Source organism: Suricata suricatta, chromosome 6, assembly GCF_006229205.1.
Source record: "Suricata suricatta isolate VVHF042 chromosome 6, meerkat_22Aug2017_6uvM2_HiC, whole genome shotgun sequence".
In the NCBI taxonomy this organism is placed as follows: Eukaryota; Metazoa; Chordata; class Mammalia; order Carnivora; family Herpestidae; genus Suricata; species Suricata suricatta.
In genome coordinates this window covers 134,871,729-134,878,559 of record NC_043705.1, presented here as the reverse complement: position 1 = coordinate 134,878,559, position 6,831 = coordinate 134,871,729, and positions in this window count along the sequence as shown.

Genomic DNA, 6,831 nt, shown 5'->3' with positions numbered 1-6,831 from the left:
GCTGGAGGGTTCTCTTCTCTTCACATATGCTAGTTATCTCTTGTCCTTTGGATAATAGCCATTCTAACAAGCGTAAGGTGGTGTCTTGTGGTTTGATTGGCACTTCCCTGATGATAAGTGATGTTAACACGTCTTCATATATAAGACCACGTGTGTGTCTTCTTTGGAAAAGTATCCATTCAGTTCCTCTGCCCGTTTTTTAGATTGTTTTTGGTTCCTACTCATGTTTTGAAAAAAAAAAAAAAAAAGGTTTATTTGGTAACATAACATTTGCCATTTTAACCATTTTAAGTGTATAATTCGGTGCCATTAAGTACATTTGCAGTGTTGTACAACCATCACCATTGTCTACTTCCAAAATATTTTCACCCCCCAAACAGAAACTCTATAACCACAAAGAAGTAACTGCATTCATTACCCCCTAGCCCCTGATAACCTCTATTCCATCTTCTGTCTCTATAAATTTGTCTGTTCTAAATATTTCATGTAAGTGACATGTTATTTCTCCTTTTGCCAGGGGCTTATTTCATTTATGATTTTTTTTTCAAAGTTTTTATTTAAATTTCAGTTAACAGACAGTGTCATATTAGTTTCAGGGGTACAATATAGGGATTCAGCACTTCCATCCATCAGCCGGAGCCCTTCATTTAATTTAATTTAATTTAATTTAATTTTAATTCTTTTGGAATTACCGGAAACTGGAATTGCTGGAATATATGGTAATTCTGTACTTAGCTTTTTAGGATCTGCCATATTTCTCACATACGGTTTACAGACTGCCTGTTATGCAGGAACAGCCACGAGCTCCGACACATAGTCACACCTGGTACCAGCCCCCTGGCCATGTGGCCTGTGCCATGACAAGGGGCCCCGTGCTCAGAAGAGCCCACATTCAGAAGGGCCCCATGCTTGGTTTAATTCTCCGCTGCCACCATGTTGAAATTCTTAATAATCTTCTCTTTGAACTTGTGTTGTATAAGTGAAGTCCAACAGGACAATGGAGCATGTGAGCAGAGGAGAAATGCAGAGTAGGTTGAACTAGTATATGTGAAGAGAAGAGAAATGCAGGTGTTCTCTGTCATTCCTTGTCGTCCTGTTTGCATATAGTGTCCACAATGCCCCATGAGTCCCAAATTCTGGAGGACACAGATGCACAGGAGTTCAGTGAGACTCAAAGTGAGTACAAAATAAGTGTGTCAATCTATGCCCAAGTAAAGTGGGTGCAAGGGTCGCTGAAAGCCCCATGGGGCTTCAGTTCTATTCAAATCTAAGCTTGCTTTCAATATGGAATGGAAGCAATGGTGTTTTAGGAGCCGATCCTATTCTTTCCTGTTCATATTACTCCCCCGTCTTCACCAACTACTTATGCTGAAAATGATGATCTAGAAGGAAAAAGAAAGACAGTGTAGCACAGTTTCTTTTCCACCCAGTTCTTCCTTACTCATAAGTAAACCAAAGGTAGAGAGAGGGGGTAAAATGCATGTGCGGCCAGAAGGGAAATGGAAATGATGCAGTTTTAGGCAGCATTTCCACTGTTCTGGTCTGAATAAAATACATAGGACACACGTACAAACAATAAAATATGAATTGTGTAAATTGAGTGATTTCACACAATGCAGACACTGATATTTTCATTTAAAATTGGCATTGAGTGACAAAAAAGGACAGTAAAATTCCTGCTAACAATTTAAAATTTCATCTATTTTCTTTGCTTAGAATGACATTAAATGGCAAATAAATACCACCATGACAAGTCATGAGAGAGAACATGGCAACAGGAAAAGGTTTTCATTTCAGTGTTGTGAGTGGCACCGTTTCCTCACTTTTTGAACAAAGAGTCATGCATTTTCATTTTGCACTGGGCCCTGTAAATTATGGAGCCAGCCCTGACAGCCCCCTGTTCTCAGATACTACACCAGGAGTTTTATGTGCAATTAGGGTCGTGGGGGAGGGATGAGGTAGGTCTTGAAGTGCACGGTATTATTTTAGCAAGGGTGGAGCTGACCATGATTTCGTGAAGGAATGCACTTCAGAAAATAAGCACACAGATGAAAGGGCTTGCAGACTTAGGCTCTCATTATATACTGTCTCAGCGTCCCTGTACTCAAACGAATGACAGATATCCTATCTGAGAGAGAGAGAGAGAGAGAGAGAGAGAGAGAGAGAGAGAGAGGCAGAGGAATTCCAGATCAGTAAATATAACATATCCTATAAATAAAGTTAAAGAAGTATAATAAGAATAATGATAGGTTCTATATTCTTTGATACTATTATGAAAGACTATATATATATATATAATCCAAAGTCAGTATAAACTTCAGTCTTTTGGTCTGATGTATATTTAAGAAGACTTTATTTTGATTAACTGATCCATAAAATAAAAAATAAACTGCCTCATTCTTTTAGATTTGTGTTAACGTAAATATTTTACGGAAATCCAAGGAAGCCAACAGATGCCAGAAATAACCTCGGAATCAGAAATAATAGGCCTGCTCTCCTTCGGTGAATTTAAAATTTTTTTCTTTAAAAGCTACTCTGAAATTGACATAAAATATTTTGGCTTAATGACTGAAGTTGTTTTTCCTTTCTTTTTTTTTGGAAATCCTAAATCTGTCCTTACATGGAAAACTTGTTTTCCCAAGAGGGAGAAAACCAAACAAAATCGTGGTGTTTCCGCCATTTCTCTGATCATCTGCTGCTGTTACTCTCCTGTCAATGAAGTGATCAAGCAACACTGCAGGAAGTAATCAAAGCATGTCTAGTCTTTGCAGCCTAAATTATGTTGACTCATTGCCATCTGTTGGGGATAAAGAATTGCAAAGGGTTACAAACTCAAACTGTTAAAAAAAAAAAAAAGGTTGCAATTTCCCTAGCACTAGGCAACATTTGGACTATACTTAATTCGTCATGATCTTTCTTCCTCTTACCTCCCATAACAGTTGAGCAAGAAATAGGTGTTCCTGTCTTGTGTACTATTGACCTGGAAATTAATGCATTGATTGTTTCTCTCCATGCTCTTTAGTACAAGGGATATCTTACATAGCATGAAAAACATTTATTGAGCACTTGCTTTATTCTTATTTTACTTCTTCTTTTCTACTTATTCTTTACTTTAAACTTACTTTATTCTGTACAATTTACCTGGATTATTTAATGTAATCCTCCAATAATACTATGAAGTAGGTCTTATTATCAACTCATTTACAGATGAGGAAACCAAGGATTAGAGATGGAGCGATTTGTCCAAACTCAGAAAACCCATAAACCATCAAGACAGAAGTGAAACCCTGGTACTTTGATCGAGAACCCATCAACCTATGCTGCACTTGCTTCACAAGGAGCCTACAAAAATGCCATAATTTGTTAGCGAATGTATGGAGATTAAGATACTCCATGAGTCAGTCTCTCCTTCTCCTCACAAGGATGATTGCATGTCTGAGTACCTGTTACATTTGATTTTGAAAGGCAGTAGAGCAGACGAACAGATAGCAATGTGGGACAAGCCACGGTGCCCTTTATCTCTGCTCGGGAGTTTTGTATTTTAAAACCAATGGAAACTAAAACTAGTAGAAATAACTAGATGTTCATAATATCTGATGCTTTAAGTAGTCTCAGAAAATACTAATTAGTAATATTTATGTGAACCACAGTACAATTTTAGGACCTTTATTTTATCAGCTGATCCAAGAGCACTTAGTAAAGAATGTATTTAGCTCAGTATGAGCTGACTTAGATTTGCTAAGAGCAAAGTTGCCACGCTAAACTAATTTTTAAAAAGGCTACTAGAATTATAATGGAAATATTCTGCAAATCTGACTAAGTACTTAGAAAAGCCTATGGTTTGGGGCTAAGGTGAAGAAATAGAGGCTGAATGGTAATCGTGTACATGTGCCATCTTGTCATAGATTTGGGGGATCTGTGTAGATTGTGGAGCATTTTCAAATGGCATGTCATAGGTTGATACAGTTGAATTTGTCCACATTTTTTCAAATCAGTAGTTCAAATCAGTAATTTTGATGAAAACACAGAAGAAGAAATGTTGATCAGATTTTAAAGTGATCAGGTATCCATCATAAAGCATGATTGGATCAAGATTCCTAGATATTATGAGAGTCTTGAAGGCTTGGCCACTACAGAAAAGATGAAATTTAGTGGGAATAAATAAGAAATCCTGTTTAGATTTTTAAAATAGACTCATCTATAGAAAGAGTTTGTGTCAGTCGGGATAGGCTAGATTATATGGCAGTAATAAATTCACCCCAAAATTCTAGGGGCTTAAGAACAAGATTTTATTTCTCATTCACTTCACACCCCCACAGTGGGTCATCCAGGATCTTTGCTTTACATTTTCCTCACTCTGGGATGCAGATGCTTGGAGAAGTTGTCATCTGAATATTGCTAGTCATAGTGACAGAGAAAAATCTCTAATCAGTCGTTAAAGCTCCCAGTGAAGTACTGTGCATCTCACATCACCTCGGCCAAGAAAGTCACATGACTAGTTCTTGCTCAAGAGGGAAAAGACAGTCTGACCCCATCATAATGCCTGGAAGGAGAAAACAGTCCTCATGACCACCACAATTTAGACCCAGCACAACAGGTGTTGATATGAAAAATAGTGAGAATGTATTGGCTGATGACAAAAAATTGATAAAAAATTCAATGTAGTCTTAAGACTTCATTGACTGAAATATTAGTGGCAGGCTAAATAATGGACCCCAAAGATATCCAAGCCCTGATGTCCAGAACCTTTGATTGATGCCTTTTATGGCAAAAGAGACTTTGCATCAGTGATTACATTAAGGATTTGAGATGGGAAGATTATCTTGGATTATCTGGGTGGGCTTTAACTGTAATTGCAAATGTCCTCATATAAGAGGGAGACCGGACAAACTTTGAAGACGAATAAAGACAGAAACGGAGCAGATGTCTTGATTTTAGTCCTGCAAGATTCATTTTATACTTCTAAAGTCCAGAAATGTAAGATAGCAAATTTATCTTGTTTTAAACCACTACATTTGTGGTAATTTGTTACAGCAGTAGTAGGAAACTACTGCAGTCTTTAAATCAAGAATTCTTTGGGGGGCACCTAGGTGCCTCAGTTGGTTACATGTCCGACTTCAGCTCAGGTCACAATCAGGCTCAAGCCCCACAGTGGGCTTTGCACCGAAGGTGTCAAACCTGCTTCTGACTCTCTGTCTCCCTTTTTCTCTGCCCTTCCCCCACTGGCTCTCTCACTCTTTCTCTCAAAAATAAATAGACATTAAAAAAAATAAAACAAAAAAGTTCTTTTATTCCCAGACACAACAGTTAGAACAATAAAGAGGCTCAACAGCACATCATCTATGGAGTTGCTGAAGCTGCGAGAGAAGTCTAACCTGAAACAGAAAATACAATGGAGGCTTTCATATATAAGGGCTGTCTTGTGGATTTGGGTGAGGCCTGCTCTGTGTGGACACGGAATCCAGAACTTGATCAGTGAGAAGTATTGTTATAGGGTTTGACTCATGACAAGAATGAAGCTTGTTCAGCATTAGAGCAGGCTGCTTCAGTGCCCTTGGATATAGGTATGAAGATGCTGATGACCATCAGTCAAGGATATTGTCAGAGAGAATGCTGAATTGGGTAGGAAATTTGGATAAGTAACTTCTCAATCCCTTCCATGATACCCACCTCCCCTTCTGTATCTGATCCTGATAGTTACTTTGATGAGCAACCCATAGGATAGTTTGCAGGTGTGGGAGGTCCTGGGGCTATCCTAAGAGGGGGCATTATTGGCTCAGCAGTCAGTAGAGATATAGGTCAAGGGGAATAGACAGAATTCAGATTAGAAGAAGTCAGCCCAAATGTCAGGAAGCAGGAAGGTGCCCATTCACAGAACCTCAAAGGAACAACTAGGCAGAAGACCTAGAGAAAGGTAAGTGTGAAAAAGGCGAGTATATTTTTAAATTTATTTTGAGAGAGAGAGTGAGAGCAGGCCGGGGAGGGGCAGAAAGAAGGAGACAGAATCCCAAGAAGTCAGTGCAGAGCCCCATGCAGGGCTCGAACTCATGAGCCACAAGATCATGACTTGACCCAAAATCAAGAGTCAGACACTAACTGACTGAGCCACCCAAGTGCCCCAGGTGGGTTAGATCATGAAGGGACCTCATAAATTGCCGTTCTTCTTCCCTCTACCTCTTCTCAGTTCCTTAGTGACACCATCTCCTCTGGCCATCCTTTGAGTTCTTGTTTCTCTGAGCCCCCCTGTATCATCATCATCTGGGTACTGGTTAGTAATACTGGGATCATGAAGGTGGGGTCTGAGAATCTCAATTCTTAGCCAGCTCCCTAGTTGGTTTTTTTTTTTTACTCCTTGAAGTTTAATATCCAATGCCTTAAATACTAACACTCTGAAATTCTCCCCTTAGAATCTCTTCCTCCTTCCTTTTGGCTCTTGCTCACCCGTCACCCAGCATATAGGAAATAGATAAAATATTTGTGAAACAAATGAGTAATGTCACCCAAAGCCCTTCAACCATTGCCTATGTGCTGATGAGGGATCCTAAAATCAGGTCTCCAGGCTGCATCTCTGCTGAGATGTAGACCAAACTCCCAACTGTCCAGCATTCAACAAATACCCCAACCTTAACAACAGTTTGCAGAACTGAGCTCATTGTCTTTTCTCTGTATCCCCTTTCTCCCTCGAAAACACATTGTTTCTTCAGTTTCTCCTTAGTTACTATGGCCACCAGCTACCCTGTGGTTTTTTTTTTTTATGTTTTATTTTTGATATATAGAGAGAGACAGCATGAGCCGGGGAGGGTTAGAGAGAGAAGGAGACACAGAATTCAA